The 16,591-nt window shown below is 39.5% G+C and overlaps 16 non-coding genes across 16 annotated transcripts; 7 read left to right on the top strand and 9 right to left on the bottom strand.

Annotated features, from left to right (window-relative positions):
• The first annotated feature begins 2,420 nt into the window (after positions 1-2,420).
• Positions 2,421-2,502, top strand: trnas-uga (transfer RNA serine (anticodon UGA)). Its single transcript has one exon. It is a non-coding gene; the product is annotated as a tRNA-Ser (tRNA).
• A 488-nt stretch (positions 2,503-2,990) lies between these two features.
• Positions 2,991-3,072, bottom strand: trnal-cag (transfer RNA leucine (anticodon CAG)). Its single transcript has one exon. It is a non-coding gene; the product is annotated as a tRNA-Leu (tRNA).
• A 678-nt stretch (positions 3,073-3,750) lies between these two features.
• On the bottom strand, positions 3,751-3,966 carry LOC131703364 (small nucleolar RNA U3). Its single transcript, XR_009309830.1, has one exon. It is a non-coding gene; the product is annotated as a small nucleolar RNA U3 (small nucleolar RNA).
• Positions 3,967-6,120: 2,154 nt separating this feature from the next.
• Positions 6,121-6,202, top strand: trnas-aga (transfer RNA serine (anticodon AGA)). Its single transcript has one exon. It is a non-coding gene; the product is annotated as a tRNA-Ser (tRNA).
• A 169-nt stretch (positions 6,203-6,371) lies between these two features.
• Positions 6,372-6,445, bottom strand: trnai-aau (transfer RNA isoleucine (anticodon AAU)). The gene has a single exon. It is a non-coding gene; the product is annotated as a tRNA-Ile (tRNA).
• A 298-nt stretch (positions 6,446-6,743) lies between these two features.
• Positions 6,744-6,825, bottom strand: trnal-cag (transfer RNA leucine (anticodon CAG)). Its single transcript has one exon. It is a non-coding gene; the product is annotated as a tRNA-Leu (tRNA).
• A 683-nt stretch (positions 6,826-7,508) lies between these two features.
• LOC131703489 (small nucleolar RNA U3) lies at positions 7,509-7,725 on the bottom strand. The gene has a single exon (XR_009309940.1). It is a non-coding gene; the product is annotated as a small nucleolar RNA U3 (small nucleolar RNA).
• A 2,449-nt stretch (positions 7,726-10,174) lies between these two features.
• Positions 10,175-10,248, top strand: trnan-guu (transfer RNA asparagine (anticodon GUU)). Its single transcript has one exon. It is a non-coding gene; the product is annotated as a tRNA-Asn (tRNA).
• Positions 10,249-10,382: 134 nt separating this feature from the next.
• trnaf-gaa (transfer RNA phenylalanine (anticodon GAA)) lies at positions 10,383-10,455 on the bottom strand. Its single transcript has one exon. It is a non-coding gene; the product is annotated as a tRNA-Phe (tRNA).
• Positions 10,456-11,756: 1,301 nt separating this feature from the next.
• Positions 11,757-11,969, bottom strand: LOC131703447 (small nucleolar RNA U3). Its single transcript, XR_009309903.1, has one exon. It is a non-coding gene; the product is annotated as a small nucleolar RNA U3 (small nucleolar RNA).
• A 139-nt stretch (positions 11,970-12,108) lies between these two features.
• On the top strand, positions 12,109-12,181 carry trnav-uac (transfer RNA valine (anticodon UAC)). Its single transcript has one exon. It is a non-coding gene; the product is annotated as a tRNA-Val (tRNA).
• Positions 12,182-12,809: 628 nt separating this feature from the next.
• Positions 12,810-12,881, top strand: trnaw-cca (transfer RNA tryptophan (anticodon CCA)). The gene has a single exon. It is a non-coding gene; the product is annotated as a tRNA-Trp (tRNA).
• A 1,613-nt stretch (positions 12,882-14,494) lies between these two features.
• trnan-guu (transfer RNA asparagine (anticodon GUU)) lies at positions 14,495-14,568 on the top strand. Its single transcript has one exon. It is a non-coding gene; the product is annotated as a tRNA-Asn (tRNA).
• Positions 14,569-14,703: 135 nt separating this feature from the next.
• trnaf-gaa (transfer RNA phenylalanine (anticodon GAA)) lies at positions 14,704-14,776 on the bottom strand. Its single transcript has one exon. It is a non-coding gene; the product is annotated as a tRNA-Phe (tRNA).
• Positions 14,777-16,078: 1,302 nt separating this feature from the next.
• LOC131703445 (small nucleolar RNA U3) lies at positions 16,079-16,291 on the bottom strand. The gene has a single exon (XR_009309901.1). It is a non-coding gene; the product is annotated as a small nucleolar RNA U3 (small nucleolar RNA).
• Positions 16,292-16,430: 139 nt separating this feature from the next.
• Positions 16,431-16,503, top strand: trnav-uac (transfer RNA valine (anticodon UAC)). Its single transcript has one exon. It is a non-coding gene; the product is annotated as a tRNA-Val (tRNA).
• The last annotated feature ends 88 nt before the right edge of the window (positions 16,504-16,591 follow it).

Genomic DNA, 16,591 nt, shown 5'->3' with positions numbered 1-16,591 from the left:
AATCTAACAGCATGGTACTGTACTGGTGATCTGAGTGCCAGCTAATTCAATACAGTCCAGTCTAATCTAACAGCACGGTACTGTACTGGTGACCTGAGAGCCAGCTAATTCAATACAGTCCAGTCTAATCTAACAGCACTGTACTGGAGATATGAGAGCCAGCTAATGCAATACAGTCCAGTCGAATCTAACAGCACGGTACTGTACTGGAGATATGAGAGCCAGCTAATTCAATACAGTCCAGTCTAATCTAACAGCATGGTACTGTACTGGTGATCTGAGTGCCAGCTAATTCAATACAGTCCAGTCTAATCTAACAGCACGGTACTGTACTGGTGACCTGAGAGCCAGCTAATTCAATACAGTCCAGTCTAATCTAACAGCACGGTACTGTACTGGGTATCTGAGTGCCAGCTAATTCAATACAGTCCAGTCTAATCTAACAGCACTGTACTGTACTGGGGATCTGAGAGCCATCTAATTCAATACAGTCCAGTCTAATCTAACAGCACGGTACTGTACTGGGGATCTGAGAGCCAGCTAATTCAATACAGTCCAGTCTAATCTAACAGCACGGTACTGTACTGTACTGGACATTTTGGTAGGGGCTGTGTTCACATGCGACAATTGACAAGCTCTTACCAAGATGGCAGCCCAACAACAAACAGAAAAAAAACGAGAAAATATTTTAACTTTTGTCATTCTTTTAACAAAAAAATAAAAACATTCCGTGTTGTATTGTGTTGTATTTTTGTAAAAAAAAACCAAACATGTTGAATAAATGCTTTATTTAAAAAAAAAAAAAAAAACCTAAAAAAACATCTTTTGTGTTTCCTCTTTTCAAGCAAAATCCAATGGGACTTTATTTGATTTCATGCCAAACACACATACATCAAATATATTTCTGTCAATAAAAACATAATCCTTAAAGGTGATTAAATTAGTTTTATCTTTTCTTAATGAATGTCTTTTAAATTTGTAAAATTATAACCCATTAAAATAGAACAAATCGACAGAAATTAATGCATTTGTCGCTCGTTACCCTTTTTCATTTTTTTATTATTATAAAGTCCAGCCACTGTAAAATATCAGAAATTATCGCGATCGCTAAAACCCAGCCCATCACAGATGCATCATGGGAACAAAGAACAGTCGTTTGAAATTGAATACGAATATATTCAATATTTGACCAAAAAAGAGGGGATATGGCAGGAAGACAAGTAAGAGAATAATCTTTTTTTATTGTATTTTCTTAATTAAACAGGAAATAGGAAACTTTTTTTTTTCTCAGCGTCTTTTCTGTGTTTTCAACGTGTTGTGTTGTCAGGATACCGTACACACTTAACTCGCTCAGTCAAAAATAGATTTTTTGAAGCTTAACTATTTAATTTATTTTTTTGTAATATTTTTAAAAATTCTCCCAATTTGGAATATCCAATTGTTTTTTTTTATGGCGCTGCTGCAGCTTCCCGTATCGACTCGGGAGAACGAAGACTCATCATGCGCATCCTCTGAAACAAACGCCGTCAGCCACCCTCCTCTTGTCACACTGCAACAGCAAAGCCAGCCGCACCTGGCTGTAGCGGTGTTGGAGGAAACGCAGTTCTGCCCACAACTCGCAGGAGACCGGTCGCCACAGGAGTTGCTGGAGCTTGTTGAGACAATGATTACCAAGCTGACCTAAACCCTCCCAACCCGGGTGGCACTCTGCCAACTGTGCGCCGCCCCCTCGGCGTTCCTGTCGGCGATGGCATAGTCTGGATTGGAACCAGCGATCTCCAGGCTATAAGGCACACCCTGCAATTCAGATGAAGCGCCTCAGCTGGATGCGCCACGCTCCCCCCCAACAATTCAGCAATTCAGTAGGCTACGTTTGACCCGTTCAGTTAATCAGTGCAGTGTTTTTCACTAGTTTTCTGTTAGGTTATCATCTGTTTTCTTTCTCAGTATTAGCCGTGATTTCCTGGAAAATGTGACAGTGGCGACCTGCAAGTTTGGTCCATCCATAATTAAATACTCTACTGCAGTTACTGCTTGCTCTTAAATATAACTCTATTTAATGTATTGCAGCTGCTCTTATTTAAACTGCCTTTACATTGATTTCCACATTCCATTTTGCACTCGTTATTCGTCCGATTTGATCTCCATTCTGCTTCCAAGCTGATGGCTGGGAAGCCTATTGTTTCTGTTAGGATTAAATAGCTACGTATTTTGAAATAAAGATGTATTCATTATTATGAACGTTAACAGAAAGTATATTGTATTTACTTTTCCCATGTGTGCTTGCCTTGTACAAATCTGACAGTTTCAACAAAGGCATTTGACTTGGGTTCATTAGTTAGCCTATACTGCCATCTACAGCATTACTGCGGGAGCCGTTTACTTCTTTTGGATATTTTCACAATTAACCGTGCGAGCATGTAGTCGTGGCCGAGTGGTTAAGGCGATAGACTTGAAATCCATTGGGGTTTCCCCGCGCAGGTTCGAATCCTGCCGACTACGTAAGCTTTGTTTTTAATTGATTGTATGTGTTCATTGTTAATACATGTTTAAAGCACAGGAAGTCTGAAATATTACTGGTTGTACTTCATATCGCTTCGGTTCATTTTGTTAAAGAATGTTCATTTTGGGGATCAAACCCGCAACCTTGGCGTTATTAGCACCATGCTCTAACCAACTGAGCTAACCGGCCACACACTCAAAACTTGATACTAGAACCCGAGGAAAATAAGTCCTGCGGACATTATGATTGTTCTACCAAGATGTTCTCATGTTAAACTGAACAATAACACATTCAAAGTATTGGAAAGGCATAATTAGAGGCCTCGTCATAATGAGGCAGTTTAACAGTGTGAAGGATGTGGTGAGGTGCAGGCTTGCGGTGACTTTCTCTCATTTAACGACCTTGTGATTTGAATACTAACAAGAAAAACAAATCAAATTACCAAGCATTCGGTGGACGTTTTAAGAAATAAATGAACAAAAAGGTTTGTCAGAAGTGGGATTCGAACCCACGCCTCCAGAGAGACTGCGACCTGAACGCAGCGCCTTAGACCGCTCGGCCATCCTGACTTACACCGACGACTTTGCACAACACTGCAGTACACTGTTGAACCTCCAATGTCTGACGCTACAGTAAATCACCTGGTGTGTGCGTGAACTTATTCTTTTTCTGTTTATATTAAGGAGGGCGACCTGTTTCGTCGCATTCTATATGGGATCACAAGGACACTCCTCTTACAGACAGAAAATATACGGCAAACAGAGCGATCGCTTCACGGTTAGAAACAAATCAGAACAGTCTGTTAGCAAATTAACTTCATGAAAAAACCACACAGGCATTACATAAATGTTACAGATATGTTTCGTAGACACAAAAGTTGTAACATAATTGAGTACATTTGTAAACTATCCGCCAGTAACAGACATTATCTCACATTATCTCTAGTTTCAAACGCATTATCACAGGCGGCACAATTACGACATGGAAAAAATCCAGTATATTTGTCCAGTACACCGAGATCTCTCGAACGTTTCAATGAGTCAGCCCTTAATAAACACACTCCGTGTTCATTTCTGTGTATATGACATTGTCTATACACAATACCTGCCATGTAAGCCTATTGGTATCAAACCGATCACAATTAATGTGATCCGTGTTTTCAGTCAGAATGATAGTTTTAATCAATCGTCGAAAAAGCAGCAGTGCTTTGCAACTGTAGTTCGTCTTGCGTACCTTTAGGAAAGATATCCACTCAGAACGTGTCCGCTTCCTCCAGCCCCCTAAGGAACACTGGAGGGGTCATCAATAACAGGGAGCAGTTGGCCAAAAAACAACACTCACTGCCTCCTTCACGCTCAAAAGTGAACACTCTCACTCTTCCTCGTGGATAGCGAGTCCAAACACTTTAAAAACGCATTTCGCTAGCAAATCGCTATAGAAATGATCTCTGAAAGTATTGTTTTATGGGCAAGTGGCCGACCGTCTCCCTCCAACTCTGAGTGGCACCGGCAGCTGTGCCGCTGAGAAATTAACAGGGACTTTCATATAATGCAATTGCTGTTGCCCAGTGAGGTGTTACAACAACATTTCAAACTCATTCCAAACTGCAGGCGGTTAAAAGCTTAATTGGGTTCAAGTTTCTCGTATGATTTAAAAAGTAGGAGCCAGTTGCCTCATTTCAATTGTCTGCCTTCCTCCTTTGCACTGTGAAGTCTATCAAATTTGTGCTTAAAATCTGAATACGATTCCCATTTGAATCGTGTATATTTGGTTTCCATTTTAGCAATATGCATACACACTGTTCTGTTGAGCTCCCAGGGTGTTATCTAATAAAACACCATAATCGGTTAGCACGATCGGCTGTTAATCGAAATTTTGGTGTTTCAAGCCCACGCAGAGATGATGCTTTTTGCATTTCTTTATCGCATTAGAAAATGGCACTATAATACGTTTTTATTTCCTCCAATTACACTAAAGAAAAAATGTGCTGTTTTTTTAATTCAAAAAATTAATTAAGAACAAATAACCCTAGTCGTTCTGTATACAAAAACCCGGTATCGAAGCAGGGACCGTTACAGTCTAACGCTCTCCCAACTGAGCTATTTCAGCTTGACGCGATGTTGCTATCGAGACAGCATTCTTTTCGTCACTCGCATTTTTGTCAAGCCAGTAAACCTGCATGTAATGAGAAACGTTCAACAGTTCGGAAACACCACAATAGAATCCAATGCCTTTGCAAATGTGTTTCCAAACTGTTAGTTTTTCTCCCAAATGCGGTTTCTCAAAAAATGGTTTTGCCTACTTTTTATTATTATTATTACTTTTTCCAGAGTAAGACCAAAAGGCAAACATCCAGGAAATAGTTAAACACTGCTACAGCGCTTGAACTGTCTCAGCAAACGTTTAGCTCTAAAACGTGTACATTAAAAGTCTATTAACATCTTTAACACAATCATCTGTGTTCCAATAGCGGTTAATCCACATGGTGATCAATAAAGTGAATGCTGGCTTTGTTCACATATTCGCAAGACGTTTTCACGATTCACGCATATTCTGAACAAGCACACTAGAATATGGTAATGAAAGGAAAGGAAAATAACTGCTTTATTGGCTCTGGTCTTGTATCGTCACCTTGATTACTGTCCGTAAGAAAGTGGCATTAATCAAAAACCTAATTATGTAAGGTTCCCAATGCGCAAATACGCAGCATACTTAAACTTCTTCACAATCTTAAATCTTCCCACATGAATGTCAAATACGTACTGACAAGTACGGCCCTTTCCCAGTGTAACACTCTGCTGTGTTTGAACAGCAACGATGGCTTGGATATGATGTATTAAACCACGATACTATTGTTCCCACTTTCTTTATTACTACCAAATGTGCTTTTCGCGTCAGCCCTTGTGGCCTAATGGATAAGACACTGGCTTTCTAAGCCATGGATTGTGGTTTCGAGTCCCATCTGGGGTGTGATTTTGTTATAGGACGCTGTGTGGTCCAGTGGTTAAAGATAAAGGGCTTTTAACCAGGAGGTCCCCCGGTACAAATCCCACCTCAGCCACTGACTCATTGTGTGACCCTGAGCAAGTCACTTAACCTCCTTGTGCTCCGTTTTTCGGGTGAGATGTAAATGTAAGTGACTCTACAGCTGATGCATAGTTCACACACCCTAGTCTCTGTAAGTTGCCATGTGTATAATAAAAACGAACATAATTATGGTATGTTTTATTAGCATGAGATACTTTGTAGATCTTGTTATCTGCTAAGTCCGCTCACGCTAGCCAGAACGTGCTCGAGTGCTCTGGCAACAGCCATGAAGCAAGTCAATTTTTCAGTTCAATTAAATAACTACTTTGTTTTTGTGGATGGGGGTGTTTCTTGAAAAGATCAGTTAAATAGCTACGTATTTTGAAATAAAGATGTATTCATTATTATGAACGTTAACAAAAATTATATTTTATTTACATTTCCCACGTGTGCTTGCATTGTACAAATCTGACAGTTTCAACAAAGACATTTGACTTCGGTTCATTAGTTAGCCTATACTGCCATCTACAGCATTACTACGGGTTTCGTTTACTTCTTTTGGATATTTTCACAAATAATCGTGCGAGCATGTAGTCGTGGCCGAGTGGTTAAGGCGATGGACTAGAAATCCATTGGGGTTTCCCCGCGCAGGTTCGAATCCTGCCGACTACGTAAGCTTTGTTTTTAATTGATTGTATGTGCTCATTGTTAATACATGTTTAAGCTCAGGAAGTCTGAAATATTACTGGTTGTACTTCATATCGCTTCGGTTCATTTTGTTAAAGAATGTTCATTTTGGCACCATTACAAATGCTGTGGTTTCTTTAAAGAAGAAAAGCCGTGGCCCGTACGGGGATCGAACCCGCGACCTTGGCGTTATTAGCACCACGCTCTAACCAACTGAGCTAACCGGCCACACACTCAAAACTTGATACTAGAACCCGAGGAAAATAAGTCCTGCGGACATTATGATTGTTCTACCAAGATGTTCTCATGTTAAACTGAACAAAAACACATTCAAAGTATTGGAAAGGCATAATTAGAGGCCTCGTCATAATGAGGCAGTTTAACATTGTGAAGGATGTGGTGAGGTGCAGGCTTGCGGTGACTTTCTCTCATTTAACGACCTTGTGATTTGAATACTAACAAGAAAAACAAATCAAATTACCAAGCATTCGGTGGACGTTTTAAGAAATAAATAAACAAACAGATTTGTCAGAAGTGGGATTCGAACCCACGCCTCCAGAAAGACTGCGACCTGAACGCAGCGCCTTAGACCGCTCGGCCATCCTGACTTACACTGACGACTTTGCACAACACTGCAGTACACTGCTGAATCTCCAATGTCTGACGCTACAGTAAATCACCTGGGGGGTGTGTGAACTTATTCTTTATCTGTTTATATTAAGGAGGGCGACCTGTTTCGTCGCATTCTATATGGGATCACAAGGACACTCCTCTTACAGACAGAAAATATACGGCAAACAGAGCGATCGCTTCACGGTTAGAAACAAATCAGAACAGTCTGTTAGCAAATTAACTTCATGAAAAAAAAAACACACAGGCATTACATAAATGTTACAGATATGTTTCGTAGACACAAAAGTTGTAACATAATTGAGTACATTTGTAAACTATCCGCCAGTAACAGACATTATCTCACATTATCTCTAGTTTCAAACGCATTATCACAGGCGGCACAATTACGACATGGAAAAAAATCCAGTATATTTGTCCAGTACACCTAGATCTCTCGAACATTAAAATGAGTCAGCCCTTAAAAAAACACTGTCCGTGTTCATTTCTATGTATATGACATTGTCTATACACAATACCTGTCATGTAAGCCTATTGGTATCAAACCGATCACAATTAATGTGATCCGTGTTTTCAGTCAGATTGATAGTTTTAATCAATCATCGAAAAAGCAGCAGTGCTTTGCAACTGTAGTTCGTCTTGTGTACCTTTAGGCAAGATACCCACTCAGAACGTGTCTGCTTCCTCCAGCCCCCTAAGGAACACTGGAGCGGTCATCAATAACAGGGAGCAGTTGGCCAAAAAAAAAAAAAAACACTCGCTGTCTCCTTCACGCTAAAAAACGAACACTCTCACTCTTCCTCGTGGATAGCGAGTCCAAACACTTTAAAAACGCATTTCGCTAGCATTATATATAAAGTTTATTAAAAAAAAGTCTGAAATATTACTGGTTGTACTTCATATTGCTTCAGTTCATTTTGTTAAAGAATGTTCATTTTGGCACCATTACAAATGCTGTGGTTTCTTTAAAGAAGAAAAGCCGTGGCCCGTACGGGGATCGAACCCGCGACCTTGGCGTTATTAGCCAAGGAAACCCGAGGAAAATAAGTCCTGCGGACATTATGATTGTTCTACCAAGTTGTTCTCATGTTAAACTGAACAATAACACATTCAAAGTATTGGAAAGGCATAATTAGAGGCCTGGTCATAATGAGGCAGTTTAACAGTGTGAAGGATGTGGTGAGGTGCAGGCTTGCGGTGACTTTCATGTATTTCATGTCATTAGATGATCAAAGCCCCTTTGTGCCAGTGCGCATTCAGAGGAGACGCGCTGAGAAAATCCGTCATCTGTGTCACTCAGTACTGCCAGCTTTCCCTCGTTGGTGATATATTGGTCAGCATAGCTGCTTTCCAAGTAATTGACCCGAGACGATTCCCAGCCAGTACAACTGTGTTTATGCCCACGTTTCAAATAATAAACATCATAAAAGCAAATTGCATTGTTTTATGTTTTCTTTACTTTTAAGCTGAGAATCAAACACACTTCTGACAACTTCATAGCCCTGCTGACTACGAACAAATATTGAGTCGGCTGTTTCCCTTGACCCTGGTGATACCGAGTGTTTTCCTAGTATCAGCATCGGAATTAGCATGCGTTTGGCATGCTTGCTGTGCACTCTAGCATTGCATAACAAGCATACACTACGGCAGGAATTCGTGGCGCAACGGTAGCGCGTCTGACTCCAGATCAGAAGGTTGCGTGTTCCAATCACGTCGACGTCAAAGCCTTTGTTTCTATTCCACACCATTTAATTTTGTGATGTGTTTGCAAATACTAGTTTGGAAGAATTTAATGTACAGCAAGTAATAATTGATACCTTTAAGATGAACAGGCATTTAAGAATTAACAACGAAGACATAAAAAGGGACACAACACCAACAGAGTTCAAGCCCATCACCTTAACCACTTGGCCACGACTACTTGGTGCAACGTGCCAAGATCTATAAACACAGACCACATATATCACAGACCAAGAACAAATACACACACACTGTTTTAAATAAAACTGACGAAACCATAATCCCTGGTTAAGGAGGCCAGTGCCTTATCCTTTAGGTGACTTCCAGATGGATAGCAGTCAGCGAGACAATACACGACCAGAGGAATAAATTTGTTGATTTTACTATAAAGATTGTTTCAATGAAATCAACAGCTGATACCAAACTCTTGTCAGCACTCAATACCATTTTAATTTCTTTTTTAAATCGGACTAAAATAGCGTTCCTAACACGATTGTATTTTCTGTTGTAAACAGACTACTTGTTGAAGTCACTGAAAAATACTGTGTGTCCAAACATGTATTTAACTTGATTGTTTTAATATTCCAAATAACATATTACTTTGAAAAACATCTCCGTCGGCCACTGGATCGTGGTCTCAGGCTGGGATACGGACCATTGAGAACATTATAAACGATCTATGACTGGAAGTAGCTTACATGAGAAATGCTCTCGTTAAACATGCTAGGATGATCGACTTCGGCATTCTCCAACTGCTGTTTACATTTTCTAACAAGTTATGTGAACGAATACAAAGTTTGACCCTTTCCTTGTAAGTGGGGGTAAGCACAAGTTATTTTCAGATGTAATGTCTTTATTTAAGCACAATCAAGTCCTGCGTAGTGCAAATCACATTACTATATTTTTTATATTAGTCAAGTCCTATTGAAAGAGTTCTTAAATAGTTTCAACATTATCAATGATCAATTTGAAATTTGCTTATTGATTTAAACCAGTATGAGATGCACACTCAAAATGTGTCCCCTTCCTTCAACAACCCCCTGACTGAAGATTGGAGTGGTCATCACTAGCAGCCAGCAGGTGCCCGAAAACAACACTCATTGTCAGCTCGGTGCTGAGAAGTGGCAAGCTCTACTTCATTAATATGATACAATGACTGGGCAACAACGAGGTGTTACTTTAACAATACCAACTAACTTGAGACAGCCAAGACGTTGAAGTATACCTTAAGTCTGTCATGTGATGCAATAACAGGTTTTAGCATTTTTGCATTTTCTGCTTGGTCAAACAAGCTCAAGCCACAGCACACAGCGCTGATGCATCGGAACAGAGGTGGATTTTAAAGCGACTGAATCAACGAGCTGAGACTACTTTTTGAAGAAACTGAAAACATACCTCTCGTCGAAAAATGTGCTATTTAGTTAATTTATTTATTTATTGAATTTGCAAATGGCAGACTACATACATGGGAATAAATATAAAAGGCTTGAAGTTTGCTTGCATTGCATACATTTAATTGTGATTACAGACTTTTCTGCCGTGTTGCTTTCTTCTTAGATGTGGTCTCAGGTTCGGTTGAGCCGATTTGTCTCTGTGGCGCAATTGGTTAGCGCGTTCGGCTGTTAACCGAAAGGTTGGTGGTTCAAGCCCACCCAGGGACGATGTTTGTGCATTTCTTAATCACATTAGAAAATGGCACTCTGATACGTTGTTATTTCTTCCAATTAAACAGAACAAAAAAAACCGCTCTATTTTTCAGTTCAAAATAATACAAAACAAAAATAGTCTTGCTATTTGCCGAAACCCGGGATCGAACCAGGGACCTTTAGATCTTCAGTCTAACGCTCTCCCAACTGAGCTATTTCGGCTTGACAAGACTTGCGTTTTTTGTCACCCCAGTAAACCTGTGTATTATGAGAAACGATCAACAGCTCGGCAACACAATAGAATCCGATGCCTTTACAAATGCGTTTCGAAACACTTAAGTTTTCACCCAGATGCGGTTTTCAGCCGAAACGGGGGGATAAAACTGCCTATGATCAAAGTGGGCAGAAAAGTTGCATACTTTGCATACCGTATTGGGAGAAAAGAAAGCGGATCATCAAATTGATCAATGCTAATGTTAAAACAATTTAAGAACACTTTACATAGGCCTTGACTAATATAAAAATATAGTAATGTGATTTGCATTACGCAGGACTAGATTGAGCTTAAATAAAGACATTACATCTGAAAATAAACTGTGCCTACCCCCACTTACAAGGAAAGTGTCCAACTTTGAATTCGTACTCATAACGTGTTATAACATGTAAACAGCAATTGGAGAATGCCGAGGTCGATCATCCTAGCATGTTAAACGAGGGCATTTCTGATGTAAGCTTCTTCCACTAATAGATCGTTTATACTGTTCTCAAAGGTCCGCATCCCAGCCTGAGACCTCGATCCAGTGGCCGACGGAGATGTTATTCAATTTAATATATTATTTTTAATATTAAAACAAGTTAAATACATGTTTGGACAAAATATTTTTCATTGACTTCAACGAGTAGTCTGTTTACAACCAAATGCAATCTGTGTTAGGAACGCTATTTTAGTCTGAATTAAAATGGAAATTAAAATGGTATTGCGTTCTGACAAGAGTTTGGTATCAGCTGTTGATTTCCTTGAAACAATCTTTTATAGTAAAATGAACACATTTATTCCTTTTAAGAATAAATAAAACTGAACTGTCAGAGGAGGATTTGAACCGACACCTCCACTTGGAGACCAGAACACAGAATTCTTTGGAAAGACAGAGTCCTTAAGTCTAGCGCCTTAGACCACTCGACCATCCTGACAAACTGCGTTCATTACAGCAGAAAACCGCATTATTTATTTCAGCACAGCCTAGGGTTGTCATATCAAAGCCCGATCGGGTTTATTACGCACATACCAACTGTTGCTCCATGAATGATGTAATGACATGTGTTAAAACAGAAACGGTTTGAAGCCAACCCACAAAAGTAAGACTATTTATTTCAATATCGTTATAACTATAAACGATGCACGCATTTTACAATAGCAATTGCTATATGACAACGACCAAAAAGTAATTTTGTTGCAATACTGTATACAGTGTGAACAGAATCAGATATTGCTCTGTTGCCTCGAAGAAACATCTACATTTTGTATTTAAAAAGGACGTCCAACTTGGGGCTCGATCCCAAAAGAGAGCGGAATGTTCATCAATGATCAAGAACAGCTAAAGTGAAATAGCATTCAAGTCCCGCTTCGCGCTCAGAAGAAAACACTGTAACTCCTCGTTATGGTTAGCGAGACCAGACACTAGAAACGCATTTCACTAGAAACAAACTATAGAAATGATCCCTGAAAGTATAGTCTTAACAAATATGTGGGTAAAACAACTTCCCTACTCCCGGCATGATGGTGTCTGATTCGGTTTCCTTTCTAGAATATTACTTGTTCATAGTAATGTTAATAATTGCCAATGCGTTTCAAACACAAAACTCACTTTCTGACAAGGTTCCATAGTGTAGTGGTTATCACGTCTGCTTTACACGCAGAAGGTCCTGGGTTCGATCCCCAGTGGAACCACTTCAGTTTGTTTTTACAATATGACTCCCTGGTCAAGACAAGGTAGTTCTGGGTTTGGCCGATCATTAGATTGCGGATGTAAGGTCTCTGGTCCCATCGTAGAAGCAAGATAGTTTATTCACAAAAAATACATACACTTTTATTTATGTTTCTTTTGTTGGTAAATTAAACCAATACATTATTGCATTCTGTCACGTCATTAGATGAGCAAAGCCCCTTTGTGCCAGTGTGCATTCAGAGGAGACGCGCTGAGAAAATCCGTCATCTGTGTCACTCAGTACTGCCAGCTTTCCCTCGTTGGTGATATATTGGTCAGCATAGCTGCTTTCCAAGTAATTGACCCGAGACGATTCCCAGCCAGTACAACTGTGTTTATGCCCACGTTTCAAATAATAAACATTATAAAAGCAAATCGCTTTGTTTTATGTTTTCTTTACTTTTAAGCTGAGAATCAAACACACTTCCGACAACTTCATAGCCCTGCTGACTACGAACAAATATTGAGTCGGCTGTTTCCCATGACCCTGGTGATACCGAGTGTTTTCCAAGTATCAGCATCGGACTTAGCATGCCTTTGGCATGCTTGCTGTGCACTCTAGCATTGCATAACAAGCATGCACTACGGCAGGAATTCGTGGCGCAACGGTAGCGCGTCTGACTCCAGATCAGAAGGTTGCGTGTTCAAATCACGTCGAGGTCAAAGCCTTCTTTGTTTCTATTCCACACCATTTAATTTTGTAATGTGTTTGCAAATACTAGTTTGGAAGAATTTAATGTACAGCAAGTAATAATTGATACCTTTAAGTTGAACAGGCATTTAAGAATTAACAACGAAGACATAAAAAGGGACACAACGCCAACAGAGTTCAAGCCCATCACCTTAACCACTTGGCCACGACTACTTGGTGCAACGTGCCAAGATCTATAAACACAGACCACATATATCACAGACCAAGAACAAATACACACACACTGTTTTAAATAAAACTGACGAAACCATAATCCCTGGTTTAGGAGGCCAGTGCCTTATCCTTTAGGTGACTTCCAGGTGGATAGCAGTCAGCGAGACAATACACGACCAGAGGAATAAATGTGTTCATTTTACTATAAAGATTGTTTCAATGAAATCAACAGCTGATACCAAACTCTTGTCAGCACTCAATACCATTTTAATTTCTTTTTTAAATCGGACTAAAATAGCGTTCCTAACACAGATTGTATTTTTGTTGTAAACAGACTACTTGTTGAAGTCACTGGAAAATACTGTGTGTACAAACATGTAATTAACTTGATTGTTTTAATATTCCAAATAACATATTACTTTGAAAATCATCTCCGTCGGCCACTGGATCGTGGTCTCAGGCTGGGATACGGACCATTGAGAACAGTATAAACGATCTATGACTGGAAGTAGCTTACATGAGAAATGCTCTCGTTAAACATGCTAGGATGATCGACTTCGGCATTCTCCAACTGCTGTTTACATTTTCTAACACGTTATGAGAACGAATACAAAGTTTGACCCTTTCCTTGTAAGTGGGGGTAAGCACAAGTTATTTTCAGATGTTATGTCTTTATTTAAGCACAATCAAGTCCTGCGTAGTGCAAATCACATTACTATATTTGTTATATTAGTCAAGTCCTATTGAAAGAGTTCTTAAATAGTTTCAACATTATCAATGATCAATTTGAAATTTGCTTATTGATTTAAACCAGTATGAGATGCACACTCAAAATGTGTCCCCTTCCTTCAACAACCCCCTGACTGAAGATTGGAGTGGTCATCACTAGCAGCCAGCAGGTGCCCGAAAACAACACTCATTGTCAGCTCGGTGCTGAGAAGTGGCAAGCTCTACTTCATTAATATGATACAATGACTGGGCAACAACGAGGTGTTACATTAACAATACCAACTAACTTGAGACAGCCAAGACGTTGAAGTATACCTTAAGTCTGTCATGTGATGCAATAACAGGTTTTAGCATTTTTGCATTTCCTGCTTCGTCAAACAAGCTCAAGCCACAGCACACAGCGCTGATGCATCGGAACAGAGGTGGATTTTAAAGCGACTGAATCAACGAGCTGAGACTACTTTTTGAAGAAACTGAAAACATACCTCTCGTCGAAAAATGTGCTATTTAGTTAATTTATTTATTTATTGAATTTGCAAATGGCAGACTACATACATGGGAATAAATATAAAAGGCTTGAAGTTTGCTTGCATTGGGTTGCATACATTTAATTGTGATTACAGACTTTTCTGCCGTGTTGCTTTCTTCTTAGATGTGGTCTCAGGTTCGGTTGAGCCGATTTGTCTCTGTGGCGCAATTGGTTAGCGCGTTCGGCTGTTAACCGAAAGGTTGGTGGTTCAAGCCCACCCAGGGACGATGTTTTTGCATTTCTTAATCACATTAGAAAATGGCACTCTGATACGTTTTTATTTCTTCCAATTAAACAGAACAAAAAAAAACCGCTCTATTTTTCAGTTCAAAATAATACAAAACAAAAATAGACTTGCTATTTGCCGAAACCCGGGATCGAACCAGGGACCTTTAGATCTTCAGTCTAACGCTCTCCCAACTGAGCTATTTCGGCTTGACAAGACTTGCGTTTTTTGTCACCCCAGTAAACCTGTGTATTATGAGAAACGATCAACAGCTCGGCAACACAATAGAATCCGATGCCTTTACAAATGCGTTTCGAAACACTTAAGTTTTCACCCAGATGCGGTTTTCAGCCGAAACGGGGGGATAAAACTGCCTATGATCAAAGTGGGCAGAAAAGTTGCATACTTTGCATACCGTATTGGGAGAAAAGAAAGCGGATCATCAAATTGATCAATGCTAATGTTAAAACAATTTAAGAACACTTTACATAGGCCTTGACTAATATAAAAAATATAGTAATGTGATTTGCATTACGCAGGACTAGATTGAGCTTAAATAAAGACATTACATCTGAAAATAAATTGTGCTTACCCCCACTTACAAGGAAAGTGTCCAACTTTGTATTCGTACTCATAACGTGTTATAACATGTAAACAGCAATTGGAGAATGCCGAGGTCGATCATCCTAGCATGTTAAACGAGGGCATTTCTGATGTAAGCTTCTTCCACTAATAGATCGTTTATACTGTTCTCAAAGGTCCGCATCCCAGCCTGAGACCTCGATCCAGTGGCCGACGGAGATGTTATTCAATTTAATATATTATTTTTAATATTAAAACAAGTTAAATACATGTTTGGACAAAATATTTTTCATTGACTTCAACGAGTAGTCTGTTTACAACCAAATGCAATCTGTGTTAGGAACGCTATTTTAGTCTGAATTAAAATGGAAATTAAAATGGTATTGCGTTCTGACAAGAGTTTGGTATCAGCTGTTGATTTCCTTGAAACAATCTTTTATAGTAAAATGAACACATTTATTCCTTTTAAGAATAAATAAAACTGAACTGTCAGAGGAGGATTTGAACCGACACCTCCACTTGGAGACCAGAACACAGAATTCTTTGGAAAGACAGAGTCCTTAAGTCTAGCGCCTTAGACCACTCGACCATCCTGACAAACTGCGTTCATTACAGCAGAAAACCGCATTATTTATTTCAGCACAGCCTAGGGTTGTCATATCAAAGCCCGATCGGGTTTATTACGCACATACCAACTGTTGCTCCATGAATGATGTAATGACATGTGTTAAAACAGAAACGGTTTGAAGCCATCCCACAAAAGTAAGACTATTTATTTCAATATCGTTATAACTATAAACGATGCACGCATTTTACAATAGCAATTGCTATATGACAACGACCAAAAAGTAATTTTGTTGCAATACTGTATACAGTGTGAACAGAATCAGATATTGCTCTGTTGCCTCGAAGAAACATCTACATTTTGTATTTAAAAAGGACGTCCAACTTGGGGCTCGATCCCAAAAGAGAGCGGAATGTTCATCAATGATCAAGAACAGCTACAGTGAAATAGCATTCAAGTCCCGCTTCGCGCTCAAAAGAAAACACTGTAACTCCTCGTTATGGTTAGCGAGACCAGACCCTAGAAACGCATTTCACTAGAAACAAACTATAGAAATGATCCCTGAAAGTATAGTCTTAACAAATATGTGGGTAAAACAACTTCCCTACTCCCGGCATGATGGTGTCTGATTCGGTTTCCTTTCTAGAATATTACTTGTTCATAGTAATGTTAATAATTGCCAATGCGTTTCAAACACAAAACTCACTTTCTGACAAGGTTCCATAGTGTAGTGGTTATCACGTCTGCTTTACACGCAGAAGGTCCTGGGTTCGATCCCCAGTGGAACCACTTCAGTTTGTTTTTACAATATGACTCCCTGGTCAAGACAAGGTAGTTCTGGGTTTGGCCGATCATTAGATTGCGGATGTAAGGTCTC

This window comes from Acipenser ruthenus, chromosome 32, assembly GCF_902713425.1.
Source record: "Acipenser ruthenus chromosome 32, fAciRut3.2 maternal haplotype, whole genome shotgun sequence".
Taxonomy (NCBI): Eukaryota; Metazoa; Chordata; class Actinopteri; order Acipenseriformes; family Acipenseridae; genus Acipenser; species Acipenser ruthenus.
The sequence above is the reverse complement of the archived record's forward strand: the minus strand, read 5'-3'. Positions and strand labels throughout refer to the sequence as shown.